This window comes from Vigna umbellata, chromosome 7 (assembly GCF_029865625.1).
Source record: "Vigna umbellata cultivar VRB3 chromosome 7, Vumbellata_1.0, whole genome shotgun sequence".
NCBI lineage: Eukaryota > Viridiplantae > Streptophyta > Magnoliopsida > Fabales > Fabaceae > Vigna > Vigna umbellata.
Window position 1 is genome coordinate 11,844,250 of NC_142171.1, and position 16,421 is coordinate 11,860,670.

The 16,421-nt window shown below is 27.3% G+C and overlaps 1 long non-coding RNA gene across 1 annotated transcript; it reads right to left on the reverse strand.

Moving 5' to 3' along the window:
- Positions 1 to 1,787: 1,787 nt before the first annotated feature.
- Positions 1,788 to 12,593, reverse strand: LOC148195138 (uncharacterized). The gene is made up of 3 exons (XR_015780865.1): positions 12,454 to 12,593; positions 2,719 to 11,931; positions 1,788 to 2,355 (listed from the first exon to the last, which is right to left on the reverse strand). It is a non-coding gene; the product is annotated as an uncharacterized LOC148195138 (long non-coding RNA).
- Between the last annotated feature and the right edge of the window lie 3,828 nt (positions 12,594 to 16,421).

Below are 16,421 nucleotides of genomic sequence, written 5' to 3' on the forward strand. Positions count from 1 at the left end.
TCCCAAGCCCATAGCAAAAACTATAAATACAGGTCCATGGTGAGTGGTAGATAGGTTACATTGAATGCACATTTATTGCTGTCCTTGAGAAAAGCCATTGCTCTGAAACTGACTTTGGCATCGGAGAGTCTTTTGCAGGTCTCCGCCCCCCAGGATTGAAAGGAGAGCTAAGACTTGGAGGGAAGATCAGCCACCGAGACAAGAGCGCAGGAGAATTGGGAGGTTCGGAATAGCACAGCCCTACACATCCGAAACACTATACAAAATACTCTTTTGGATCATTCCCACATTAACATTACTACGTCACTGGATATATGTTTGATGTCTAGAAATCGGATGTGAAAAATCACATTTTTTTAATTAAATTGTCAAAATTTACACCTAACCTATAAAAGCTAGATGCAAAAACCAACTTTTACATCTCAAGGTTATGCTAATACATAAATTTGTTTAGAAAAACTCAACGTTTATTTTTCCTTCACTACTTGAATAGAATCTTGGACATTCACAAGCATTGTGTGTGTGTGATAGGGCCTCCTTTGGTACCTAATGGTTGTGTTTTTTGTATTGTTGTGTGTGGTTGGTTGGAAAACATCTTTTTCTTCGTATATTTTCCTTGTTGAGGTTGATTTTTCTCATATTCTCACTTTAATAATGAGTCGCGTGTGACTATTTAGCTCATATGATATTTTTAAAATTCACTAAAAAATAGGTAAAAAATAATTTTTGACTTAAATTTTTTTGTGATAACTTCTATTAGGTTGTATTTAAATGTAGAGTGTTGATATCTCATATATATATTAGTCAAAGATTTAGAGTTGTAAAAGTTTAATGGTTAAAAATTTTAAATAATCATAATTTTTACTACGAACATATCTAATAGAGACACTCCAAAACTGGAAGTGGTTGTAAATGGGTTGAGGAACGCAATTACTCTAATCTCTGGAATTTTAAGAATTCCATCATTTACTACATATTTTTTATTTTCTTAGTATTTTTGGCCAATTTTTCTATACTTTACATATTTATTTGAGATATCAATACTATTTAAAAAATTCTAAATATTTTTGTGATGTTTTCTTATATTATATAGAGATTTTTCATGCTTCATAGGAAGTAAATTTAGGCTTAAAAAGACACAAATTAAGCCAAAATTTACATATGTTGTCTTTTGCCACATATGTAAATTTATGTATGTTATATATGTTACATATGTAAATTTATGTATGTTATATATGCACCAAATTTAAATTTACGTATGATATTTTATCAGATATAAATTTATGTCTTTCACAATTATATTTGACTTAAGTATAGTACGTAAAAAAGTCTAAAATATTAGATGTTAAAATCCTTTTTATGTTGGTGCCAACTCATTTAACAAACTTTGAAATCATAAATTCTTTACTAGCTTTTGTTATTGTTGGATACTCAACATCTATAATGGATAAAGCAAGAATCCTTTGCATATGTGACGTCCAACTAACAATTGTATTACTAAATTGATGGTACTTCTCTCGGTAATCTACGTAGTCTTATACTTTTAATTCTTATTTACTAATTAGAAACACTTCTCTTACGTGCTTCTTAGATATCTCAAAATCTATTTAACTACTTCTTGATGAGTTTTACCTAGATAACATCTCCCACTACATGACCAATTTCTAACCTCGAACAAACCATCAAGTACACCATACTTCCACTAATTGAAGTATATGGAAAAATTAGTCATGAATTCTCTTTCTTCTTCCATCCGAGGTAATTAATTTTTGGATAACAAGAATAACTAGCCAAAGATGTGCTAACTACTTGACATCTCACATGTTAAATTTGTGCAAAACACAATTATCTCTAAACAAATTGTTTTGTAGCAGGTGAAAAAGCACAGCAATTGCTTTGTAGGATTACAAAGTCATTAACTAGAACCTACAATTACATAAATATGAGGATGCATAGAAATCAAAGACACATGTTGCCAAAATGTAACAGTGGAGCAGGAGAAACTGAAGATGTGAGTGCAGACAACAAGGAGGAGCTAGCAGATGAAAAGAAGAAATATTTTTTACACATCCAGCAAACTTCTTGTTGGAAACTAGACTGGATTAATCATATACATAATTCTTCACTGTGAAATTTTTTATATTATATATATAATGTTGGGATTGACCTTGGTTTATTGATTTGAATTGGCTGAGGAGTTTTCAAACTGAAGGGTCATTTTCTGATCCATGCAAGCAAACTGTTGGAATTTGCTGTCACTGTAGCAGCAGAGCTATGATCATATATTTTTGGTGTGTTGACCAGTGATCTTCTGAGTAATGATAATATAATGGGTAGAGTACAACCGTGAAGGCACTGGCAGTGAAAGCAAGAGTTTGGTTAAAAGTCATTAACTGTTAACATCATTGTTCCTATTATTATACAAAGATTAGGACATGAATTGAAAAAGAGTACAACATTTATGAATCACATGCATGACAGAGAAGAGGGGTGTTTGGCAATTGGAGAAGGATATTCTCACAAGATGCAAAGAAGCATGGAGAAGAAAAGGAAAAATCAAGAGCATCCCACAACACTCATTTCTTATCTTTTCTTGTGCACACTTGCATTAGCAAATGGAAAAACTTTCAGAGCTGCTAGATATGAAAAATAAAAAGTGAGGATATTGCATCAATTAAAGTAAGATAGAAATGTTCAACACCTGTCAGCACCCCATACCTTCTTTCTTCATCATGTCTCATTTGGGCCCTCTCGGTGGCTGGGAATCAGAGACCATATAAGCTGCCACAGAATGTGGACACTGTGGTCTGCCATTGGAGAAGACTTATATCTCTTTGGAACCTTTTGGACTTTCCCTTTTTGGGTTTAGGACGATTCTTCACGTGTGGTCATTTCTTAGGGTTTTCTTGGAATTTTTTTTGGGTGCCATATGACCAACTTGATTGGCCAAAAAAGGGTTCTCGGTGGGAAAAAGTTGTAGTGAGCAAGAAACTAATCAAAATTAACCAAACAGCATCTCATTATTGCTGCAAATATCTTGGTGGCTTTTGGTGGAATTATGGTTGGTATCTTTGAAAACTACTTATCATATGTACATAGCGTTTAGACCACGAATTCTTGAGATTTACACGAATTGTAAAGGCCAAAGGGCATTCAGAATATAAAAAGTACTTTTCATCAGTAATGGCTAACTAGCAGATAAAAGAACATTTGCATGTGCAATTGTATGAAGGATACGGAATGAGAATGACGGAAAGAGAACTCATCACGATGATTAATTTTGAGATGAAACCTTAGGGTTTAATTAAACCACTTTTGCAGGTTTTAGACACATATAATCATGTGATTAAACTGTTTAAACTGAATAAAATCTAAAACCAAAATAATGGCAACAATCAAGTGGGTCACCCCACTATCTAAATTCCATCACATATATGGTGGTGGCTATGCAATACACTATTCGACAAAACTTACGGAAAATATATATATATATTCTTGTAATTATTTTTCATACCGGAGCGTATATCCAATTAAAATTATAGTTTATTTTGTTAATGAGATTTTTATAGAGAGGAATCATTGAAAAATTCAGTATTATTAAGTTTAGAATAAGTAAATATAAAAATCAGAATATTATTTTAAATCCAAAACTTTAAAACAATAAATTTATAAATTCTAGTTGTGTACTAGTTATCTTATTTAACATAAAATTTTCAACTCTAATTCTTAACAACAAGAAATGAACATTAACATAACTTATGAGAATAAAACTCAAAGATTAGAGGAGTAATATTTCTAAAAATACATAAGTTTTTGTCTTATTATTGTATTGTCATTGAATGTCATCAGAAAATGCAGCTGCAGGACTCTTCTTCTAGTCTTTTCTTATTGAAGAACAGTGTGTCTGTAAGAATAAGGTTCTATTTTCAAAACGAAATGCAACGAATCGAGATGTTTTAAGTAACATGGATTTGAGACTTTGATCGCTGAATTGTTGCATTGAAAGGACAGATGCGAGAAGATGTAATTAAAACACAATACGAATATGTTATGAATTTGTTTTAATTAAGAGATTCTTGATGCAGACATTTGTAACGAAAAGAAAACTGTTACTTCGCATGTTCTTAAAGAAAGAAAACATAATATTAGGTAGTTGGAATTGCAACAGTACATGGAGTCCCCACAAAATCATGGCTGAGAGATTATTAAAGAAAGCTATATAGTGTTGCAGTTGTCGTGTGTTAATCCAAGTGAAGGGAATTGAGATTCCATGACTATATATTCCATGAGATTTGGCTCGTCACTTAGTGGGTGAGTGGGAATATTAATTATTAGAAACAGAAAAAGTCTCTAAAACTAATGATATATACCTCACATCACAAATAAAAATCTTAGCAAAATTTGACTAAGTCTTTCTTGCATCCAACCTCTGATATATGTACAATTTAGGTAAACAAAAATATAGTATTCATTTGGATTCTCCAACTAAAGTTGAACTTAATATCATATTTTTTTCCATAGAAGCTATAACACAGAGTGTAGTTGTAAGATGAAAAGTTGATATAATCTAGAACACATACATATATACAGATATCTGAGAGCTGATTAATATACTATGAAATATGACCATAACTAAAATATCAAAGTTTGTATTATTTGAAACCTTTTATATATTCAAGCTATATTTCAATTATTTTTTTTCCTCACTTCTTAAGAAGTATTAATGTTTTGTTTGTGTGAAGTAGATATAAATAATTATAGAGCAACAATAATCAAGATTGTTGTGTATTCTTTATATTTTTCTATTGTCTTTCTTTATCTTTTGTAATTTTGCAATTTCTTTAAAATGATTTTCTATCATGTATATTTTTGTAAATGGGTTGAAATACTCCCAATACTCTGTAAATTGTTTTTTTAATAAAAAAAACTATGCAAAATTAAATAAGATAAATTATTTAATTAAAATAATTTTAAACAAATAATGAGAAATTGATTTTTTAACTACATATTTTCAATCGACTATCCTAATGATCAAAATAAAAAGTAATGTCATTGGAAACCTATTATTATATTTCAACCCGCGAATGAAAAAAAAAAGAGTGTAGTTTTACTAGATGAATATGTAAACTATACTTTTTCTTTTAGGTAACACAGCAAAGTAGGTCAAAATAATTTCACTAAAATTATTAAAAGTCTTTATGAAACTATCATTTCAGGATCTTAAGATAAATTATGTGATTAAAAGATTGGAAAAGGGGGAAAGAATCTAAACTGCAATTTATGGTAGTCGTGTGTGGTCCAAACATCCATCATTACATTGAGATTGGGGATTGACTCCTTCATTCTTCGGCACGTTTTTATTCAACAATATTCAGTTTTCATGTTAAAAAAAAATTAATATTTATTTTGATCCTGAGGTTTGGCAGTAGTATTATCTTTTCTCAATATACTTACTGTAGTACCATATTTTATAAAAATGATTTAAGTGTTGTAATAATGTTAGATTATTACAAAAGAAAAGGTTGGATTGCAACGGTCAAAAAATCATTTTATTAAGTGTCCCAACGATAAAATATTTAATGGCTTTTATTGTCTTTCTCCTTATCCTTTCTTTCTTTTTCTCTTCTAAAAAAATTATTCTGAGTTTATTTTATACTCTTTTTAGAAATCCTTACTAGTTTTGACATCCTCAAAGATATTATGGAAAGTTCTATCCTGGAGACTTGTACAATACACCGCGTATAAGACACTAACAATATAATTACTAAATGATCGATAACATCTTGCAATTAATTACTTTTTACCTTAATAAAAAAAAGGATCATTTTGAACAAACTTATTAAACTTAGAACCCTAAAAAGGACTAACGTTGATGTTTTATTAGGATTTTATTATGATTTTTTTGACAAATTTTTATAAAAGAAAATTAAAATGAATTGTATATGAAATCAATTGGTTTGAAGCTCCAAGTTTTGCTAGCATGTCTGCAAAATCGGTTCATTCACAGAATAATGACTGAGCATATTGCTGCTACAAGACAAGCTACTGTTAAATACTCTGAAACTGAAACTCAACTATTGGTCTACTCGGCAACAACACCACATGTATGGAGTCAGACCAAAACTTCCTTTTTATTATGATAAATGGTAAATGATACACATTCATTAAAAATAAAATAGTTAATATTTTAAAAAAGGAAAACAAAATAAAAAAGTAAAAAAGATAATATTAAATAAATGTAAAAAATTTATATATATCAAAGTATAGTTTTTCTTTATTAATTCTTCTTTAGCCTCATTCGTGCCCATTACAAGTACCAATTAATATAATAATTTTGAAGAAAAAAAATTAGTTGAATGAATTTCCTGCATGAATAAGTTTCAACTGTTATAATTAAATGCAAACTTAGATTATGCAGTGAAACTGTTATGTGTGACTTGACTAAGAATTATTTTGATTAGTAAAGGGATACTTTAGGGATTTACTTACTAGAAGGGTGGTGAAAACAATTGTTTAATTTTTATTGTTTAATTTTATTTTAAATGACTAATAAGATTAATCAAGTGATAAGTATAATATAATTCTTTTTTCATAAGTATAATATCTTACTTGTGTGCATGAAAATTGAAGAAAATATAAAAAGAATCTTATTTGAACGAACATTTCCTGTAATCATCTCTCAATGTTAATTATGTGAATTTTTCTCATAAAAAATTTATTTTAAAACTTGAATAAATTTTATGTATTGGAGAATATTTCAATTGACTATCTTGACAAAATCTGGTTAAAATATGAAATGGAGAATTCTGAAACATTGGAGGGTTTTTATAGTAAATTTGGCAGGTGCGAATAGTAAAGTGTTTTTAATATATTTTGAAGGTTAAGACCCAATAGTGCTCATCCTGACAAAAATAAACAGCCTGATATCTTCGTCTTGAACCAAAAAACTGACTAATAGCCACAGAACATTTGTAAGTTGCAATCTATCTCTTTTTCCTTCATTCAGTATCAGTTATATTAGGTTTATTTTAAACATACTAAGAAAAATTAATAGTAAATAAATAAATAAAAAGACAAGTTACACCTTATTTTTAATTTTTTATGTTTACCATTAATATTATTAGGGATAGAAACAAAAAATAATAATATTATTATTATATTAAAAAAATTAAAACGAAACGTATCTTGATTTATTTTTTCTTAGACCAGAATTATTATGAACATAAAAAACCTGCAGAGATTGATGATGAGACATTGAAGATGTTAGCCATCATCTCACAAACTTGATATATAGTATTCCAATCTTGCTCCTTCAGAATCATAAATTTAGATAAACTTATAATGACATGAGAAGAAAACCCTATTTTGTTTTTCTTTAACATACTGAAAATTAATTAATTAAATGCAACATGGAGTGACTCCGATAAAATATAGAAAATAAAGTCTTAAAAGTTGATAATGTGTTTTAAATAATGAGATCATGTTAATATTAAAAGCTTAAGGTATAAATAGAAATTCTATTAAGGTCATCTCTCTAAAACTCGTTCTTTGATTCTATATCATTTTTCTTAGTGTTCTAATTGTTGGGTCATCTACTTGAAAATCAAAAAGCGCCTAAGTGATCATTATGATAAGAACTTCATTCCTAACCGATCAATTGTTGTAAAAGAGTAAGTTAAATTTTACTCTTTTTCCTCTATTTTCTTTGTTTTATGATGCATGCGGGCTTAGATCTATTGCATGCATCATCCATTCTTTCCATTAGGTTATCTACTGATTAGTGGTTTTAATGGCGTACCCTAATCATGATTTAGTGATTTATAAGAGCACAAAGTTATTTGATTTGTGGAGGTTGTTTGAGGTTTTTAGAGTTGTTTGAGCTCTTAACAGGTAATGGAAACTAACCGCTACATTTTAAGATATTGTAATGTTTATAATCTATGTTATATATTTGGAATGTTGTGAAATTGAAGGTTATGAATGATTGTTTAATTGATTTGAATTGTGATAAAATGTTACTGTGATATAGTATAAGTATTTTTTGGGTTTAAGAGTCTTCTAGGTTTGATATAAGAAAGTCACGAGGAAGTTGTTTGTTAAATTTAAATGCTTTTGTTGATCTGACTTGATAAAATTGAGCAAAATCAATTATGTTTTTGTTGTTGGGTATATATATATATATATATATATATATATATGGATAAAAGGTTATGATATTGGTTAAAAAGGGGAGGGGAAGTGTAGGGGTTGATAGGTGAAATTTTAATAGAGTTGGTTCTAAGTTAGTTTGGAGTTAGGAATTTAAGTTTATGTCATCTAAGACTTAATTAGCTTCTTATCTTATTGAAATCTAATGTTTAAGTATGTTAAGTTGGTAGTTGGGCTGTGATGAATCTTGGCTTGATCTAATTAGAAAAAATTGACTAAGTTTTTCTTGCATCCAACCTCTGATATATGTACAATTTAGGTCAACAAAATATAGTATTTATTTGGATTCTCCAACTAAAGTTGAACTTAATATCATATTTTTTTCCATAGAAGCTATAACACAAAGTGTAGTTGTAAGATGAAAAGTTGATATAATCTAGAACACATACATATATACAGATATCTGAGAGCTGATTAATATACTATGAAATATCACCATAACTAAAATATCAAAGTTTGTATTATTTGAAACCTTTTATATATTCAAGCTATATTTCAATGATTTTTTTTCCTCACTTCTTAATTTTGTTTGTGTGAAGTAGATATAAATAATTATAGAGCAACAATAATCAAGATTGTTGTGTATTCTTTATATTTTTCTATTGTGTTTCTTTATCTTTTGTAATTTTGCAATTTCTTTAAAATGATTTTCTATCATGTATATTTTTGTAAACGGGTTGAAATACTCCCAATATACTCTTGAAGGTAAAGTAAAATCACTTTAACAAACCTACTAAATCTAGAAACCAAAATATATATTAAACCTGAAAAGAAACCACAGTTTTATTAGGATTTTCTTATGATTTTTTTGACAAAAATTTTTATAAAAGAAAAATTAAAATGAATTGTGTATATGAAATCAATTGGTTTGAAGCTCCAAGTTTTGCTAGCATGTCTGCAAAATTGGTTCCTTCACAGAATAATGATTGAGCATATTGCTGCTACAAGACGAGCTACTGTTAAATACTCTGAAACTGAAACTCAACCAGCAACAACACCACATGTATGAGTCAGACCAAAACTTCCTTTTATTATGATAAATGGTAGATGACACACATTCATTAAAAATATGATAGTTAATATTTTTAAAAAGAAAAAAAAGTAAAAAAGATAATAGTATATAAATGTAAAAAATTTATATATATCAAAGTATAATTTTTCTTTATTAATTCTTCTTTAGCTTCATTCGTGCCCGTTACAAGTACCATTTAATATAATAATTTTGAAGCAAAAAACTAGTTGAATGAATTTCCTGCATGAATAAGATTCAACTGTTATAATTAAATGCAAACTTAGATTATGCAGTGAAACTGTTATGTGTGACTTGACTAAGAATTATTTACTTACTAGAAGGGCGGTGAAAAGAATTGTTTAGTTTTTATTGTTTTATTTTATTTTAAATGACTAATAAGATTAATCAAGTGATAAGTATAATGAATTCTTTTTCATAAGTATAATATATTGTAAAATGTACTGTGCATGACAATTTTAGAAAATATAGAAGTAAAAGTCTTATTTGAACAAACATTTCCTGCAATCATCTCTCAATGTTATGTGGAATTTTGTCATAAAACTTTTATTTTAAAACTTTAATAAAAGTTATGTATTGGAGAATATTTCAATTGAATATCTTGACAAAATCTAGTTAAAATATGCAAGGAAGACTTCTGAAAAATTGGAGCGTTTTAATAGTAATTTTGCAGGTGCCAACAGAAATGGTTTATAACATAATTTGAAGGTTAAGACCCAATAATGCTCATGCTGACAAAAACAAAAAGCCTGATACCTTCGTCTTGATCCAAAAAACTCACTACTAGACAGAACATTTTTAAGTTCCAATTATATCTTTTTCCTTCTTTCTCTACCAGTTATCTTATTTTAGGTTAAATATGTTTTTATTTATTAATTTTTTAGTAAAAGTTTAAATTAATTTTTCTTAAACTTTAGACTAATTTAGATATCAGTCTTTAGAATAATATATATTTAATTATTTTAACTAAATTTTGTAAACTTTAATTAAAGTTACAAACACATTTCTCAATTAACATTAAAGTATAAATATGTCAAACAGGATAAACAATTCAATTGATAATATGAAATGCGTTTAAAACGTTGATAAAACTTCACAAAATTTAGTTAAAAAGACTAAATTAATACATATTTTAAGTTGAGAGACTAAGTTATCTCAAAGTTTTAAAGATGAACTAATCCCAATTTTTACTTAAAGCTAAGGACCAAAAACTATTTAAACCCCTTAAATAAATAAATAAAAAGACAAGTTAAAAATGATAATAAACGGACAAAGTTTTGGTAGAATAATGAAAAGAAAAATTAACTTGCATTTGTTCTTAACGTTTGCACCATCATATAATTATATAAATTATTTATCAAATCTTTTTAAGAATCTAAAATTAATCACTTGTAATTTTTTTTCTTATCTAATCACTTATAAAATTCCAATTATATTTTACTTAATAGAGCTTGAATCCAAATTTACTTACAAAACAATATGTTAATTTTTTTTTTTTGTTTTTTTGTTGTAGATGTGTGTATGGTCTGATTCATCTAAATTTTTTTCTTTTTACGTTATAGATACATACATTTAGTTTTTTTTATCTTTGTGTCATTTTCTTTTTATATGTGTGAGATGATTGAAACCCTCCAAATAATTTATAATTAATATATTAATAAAGAAAACCTTAACCTTTAATACATACTTGTTCTTAGAGAAAATAATTTTTTGCTACTTTAAAAATATAAGTCAGAATGTTTACATGAATCTCACTTGTTGAATAGACTCAAGGAAAATAAACAATATATATTCAATAAAGACATTTATATAACTTGATTTATATAAGTTTATTTAATAAAAAGAAATTAACATAAATATACATATTTCTAGCAATATTTTTAACCGCTACAAAACGATGGCTACCAATAAATACCTTTTTTTCGTAGTGAGACATACCAAAATATAAAATAAGTAGTATCTTTCCTACATTGAATCTAATTTTCCCATAAATGGTTGGGATCAAATTTTGACATGATAACGTTATTTTAATCATATAACCCAGTAGTATAAAGCAGAAACACATGATGAGAAACAAAGTAGCTGAAGGAGCATAGATGATTAATAATTGAAGATCTTATGCAATGGAAATTGGAGGTGGAGGTGCCCAATAAAGGCTGAAAAAAGTGAAATTTTTTTTTATATTAAATATTTGATAATATTATGTTTTACTTGTTGTCTTTGTTATTTTTTAATAAGAAATAATTAATTAATATTAAAAAAAGTAAGATAATGATATATCTTATTCAATGGAGATGAGGATAAATCTTATAATAAAATTTAAGTAATATTAAGTATTTCTAAATTAAATAATTATAATTTTATTTGAACGAGGAAGAAAAGTTATACACTAAATACTGTCTTTCCCCTTTTGAACGTTTGGAATAACATTTTGACATAATAATGTTATTTATATTACACATGAAACTAGTGTATAAAATAAAACAGTGAAAGAAATGATAGAAAGTAGAAAAGGAGCATAGATGAGTAATAATTGAAGATCTTATGCCATGGAAATCGGAGGCGAAGGTAAAGTTAGCCGGAAGGTGGAGGTTTAGAACGTGGTGGTTTATATACAGGTGGTTTGAGTCCGATTCTCAACTTGGGTGGAGGAGGTGGGCTTGGTTGAACACCCAACTTTCTTATCTTCAAATCTACAAATTTAAACAAGTTTTTATGATGTGAATCTAATATATATATATATATATATATATATATATATATATATATATATATATATATATATATATATATATATATATATATATAAATTATATTTAAAATAAACATATCAAGTTACTATATACATGTATCTTATCATATCCAAATTTAATCATTACACATGTACATTTTTTTATATATTACGGTGTGCATTATAACTATTATGGTATCTAACGGTAAGTGAGCAAGGGTTCAAATTCATATCAATAAAATATTTTAGAATATCATATATTTTAGATAAAATTGACTCAAAACTATAGAGTATCCCTTTCTCTTAATAGTATCTATAACATGTAAACCCAATTTGGTGTAATATGAAGGATCATGATGAAACAACGTTGGCATCCACACATCACAATTTAAAACTATGTTTTCACACTAAACATTAGATTATTAGTGCTATTCAAATATTATTTTTTGTAAAGTTTTGGATGATTGAATAATGAGAGACAAACCTGCAGTGACTGGAATTGGTTGCATGAAGGAAGTGAAGGTGATTATGAGAAGAATGAAAAAAGATAAAGACATAGAAGAAAGAGGGACCCAAGCCATCCTCAGTTTATGTGCGTTTTATTGCTACCCAAACCCAGTTAATATATATAGACACATTCTGCTTCAGTCACCAAACCAAAATTTCATTTCTATTGGAGCTTTCAATGAAATTTTCCACAGAAATGGACGTCAATAATGATAATGAACGGAGCAAGTTTTCGTAGAAAAAATGAACAGAAAAAACAACTTGCTTTTATTGTTCTTAACTTTTGCACCATCATATTATGATATAAATTATTTATCAAGTTTTTTTAACAATCTAAAATTAATCACTTGTAATTTTTTTTTCTTATCTAATCACTTGAAAAATTCCAATTATATTTTACTTTATAGAGCTTAATCCAAATTTACTTACAAAACAATAATATGTTAATTTGACGGCTTGTAATGGAAGAATTGTATAAATGAGGAGCCTAAAAAAACTATTATAAAAAGAAACTTCGTGGTAATGTTACATATGACAAAAACATGTTACTTGAAAGTGAAAGAAAGAAAAGACCATGCAAATGGATCAGAAATTTTCAAACCACGTTATAACCTCTTTTTAACATAAGTTTTTTTCTCAGAACATGACTTATGCACAATGTCATGTTTTTGCTAAAAATGTGCTAGTATTATAATTTATTTGATAATAATTGAATGTATTAATAATGTGATTAATTGTCTACGAGTTTTGGAAAGTTATTAACATAAAATTAATATAAGCTTAACCACTAAATTTATAATGGTAGACACCTAGAATGAATAAAACAGTGAGATTAAATTTGTTTCATTCATTAATGATATTTTTAATTATTTATCCCATTAAATTTGTGCAACTCTTGGATTATTCGTAATGCAACACACAAAACAAGGTTAAAAACCATTTCTCATACTGGAATCGGTTCCACAGTATTTTCACACATGTTAGAACCAATTTCTTTCCTCTTTGTTTTTTGTCACATAGTCAGTTTCCTACCTTTTTGTTTTTCACAAAATTGGTTGTGCTATACTAGAATCGATTCCCACCATATCAACATAAACCATAAATTCCACAATATTTTTGTATCACTATAGAAGTTCACAGCACCTCCTATAACAATGTAAGTAGGTGAAAATAACGTGATTTAAACGAAGATCTTATTATCAAAGTTCATGTATCACTCTCAAATCGTCTCACCTTAAGTGAGTTTAGAAAAATTTACCATCTCACTAATCTGCTATTTCTCTTATTGCCCTCATATTGTAGATACGAACACGAATATCACCCACAAATTCATTGTTCACAATCACTCTCAACAGTAAATGTCATGAAACGAACATAGTGTTAGAAATTGAAAAGTTTACTAACATATATACAATTTTCACCAATCTTTAGTGGATCGGTAAGCTTGTAAGTTTGTAATTGTTTTTTAGATGAATTTAGGAAAGTCGATTCAAATAAAAGAAAGATGAATGTGAAATTATTTGGATTAAAATAAAGATAGTGAGAAATGAAAGAATAATTTATAAAATTTAAGTGATGTAATGAATTTGATAGATTAAAAACATATTTTAATTGATAAAGTTGGATAAATACTATTTTATTTCTTATAATAACAGTATTATTGTTTATATTATTTTTTATGTTATTACTATTATTATTATTATTATTGCTTATATTATTATAATTATTTATTTTATTTACTATTACTTTAATTTATATATTTTATCTTTCTTATCATATTATATTATTTTATTATAAAAAATAATGAAAACTAATTATATATATATACATATATATATATATATATATATATACATACATATATATATATACATACATATATATATACATACATATATATATATATACATACATATATATATATACATACATATATATATATACATACATATATATATATACATACATATATATATATACATATATATATATATATATATACACACACACATATGTATTCTGTATAAGAGAATTGATTATATGTATACATTTTATTATATTTGTTTAATCTCTTTGCAAACTTTTGCATACACGTGAAGAAAGTCTTAAAAAAGTTTATATCGTTCTTTTGTGTTTTTTTTTAAATTAAATTTTGAATTTTCTTTATATGTTCGTACTCATTTTTTTTTTACTGGATATTTTCCATGGATTTTACACCCCAACACTTACAAAACTCGATAGAATAACTAAATTTTAATTATTTCTCTCTATTTTGGTGGTATCATCAAACATACCTTCCAAATAATTGAGAATATTCTATTTTCAATGCCTACTTTTTATTCTTGATATTTTTTTTAATTTTTATTTTGTAAATCTTATAACAAAACAAAGTAATATTAACTATTTTAAAATTAATTAATTATACCTTTGTTTGAACGAGGTGGAATTACAACAACTTATTGTTACAAAAATATATATAGAATAAATATATAGTGTCTTTCCTCCTTTGAATCTAACTTGCACATACATGTTTGGAATGAAACTTTGACATAATAGTGTTATTTATATGATACATGTGAAAGAAATGATGAGAAAGAAAGTAGATGAAGAAGCATAAATGATTAATAATTAAAGATCATCCCATGTAAATTGGAGGTGGAGGTGGAGGTGAAGGTTTCAAAATAGGTGGTTTCACAATAGGTGGTTTGAATTGGACTGCCTGCGAAGGTGGAGGAGGTGCCTTTGGTTGAACACCCAACTTTCTCATCTTCAAATCTATAAATTTAAACAATTTCTCATCATCAACCAAATTTAATTACTACATTTAAATTATTTTATTTCACAATATATATTTCTAAAGATGGTAATTGTTTATAATTCCTGATCAACAATAAATCGAATATTTTTTAATACAAGGATTTTTAAATTTATTATTTTAATACAAGGATTTTTTTAGTCTGCACGACCAAATGGTAGTTACAAATATAACATTCAATATTCCATAACCATAATTTCAAACCATGTTTCTACACTAAACATTACATATGCACTTTTTAATTTAGTAAAGGTATATGTGGTTGAAATTCAAAGCGATAATAGTTGGAAGTCACACATCGACTAAAAATACATCCAAATTATAATATATAAGTGAGGTGCAAACCTCACCTTATAAGTCGGTTTTGTAGGGTTGAGTTAGGCTTAAACCAACTTCTAACATGGTAATGTGCCATTTATTCTAGCGAGTTCTAAGTAGGCATTCTATTCTTCTATTCTAGCGAGTTCTAAGTAGGCATTCTATTCTTCTATTTCATCTGTATTGGGTCGTTATCGGACCATCCTATAAGCTGGTTTTGTAGGATTGAGTTAGGCTTAAACCTACTTCTAACAATAATCATTATATATTTCCTTTTGGGAAAAAAATGAGGGACATACCTGCTCTTAGTGGAGTTGATTGCACGAAGAAAGTGAAGGTGATTATGAGGAGAATACAGAGAGATAAAGACAGAGAAGAAAGAGTGGTCCTGGCCATCCCCAGTTTGTCTGTGTTCAAAGCTGAAACCCAAACCCAATTTATATATACAACGTCTCCTTCACAGTCACCAAACCTAAATTTTGCTTTTCTTTCAACTTTTTCAACCAAATTTCCCATAGAAAACTTGGTCAATAATGATAATAAAGGGAACGCGTTTTGGTAGCAAAAATCAACAGAAAAAATAACTAGTTTTTGTTTTTAATTTTTGCATCATTATATTACAAACATGAACTATTTATCATATTTTTTTCAACAATCTAAAACTAATCACTAGTATTATTTTTTTTTCTATTATCTAATCACTTTTAAAATTCCAATTATATTTTACTTAATAGAGCTTGAATCCAAATTTACTTAAAAAAACTGAATATGTTAATTTGGCCGCTTCTAAGTGAAGAATGGTCTAAAATGAC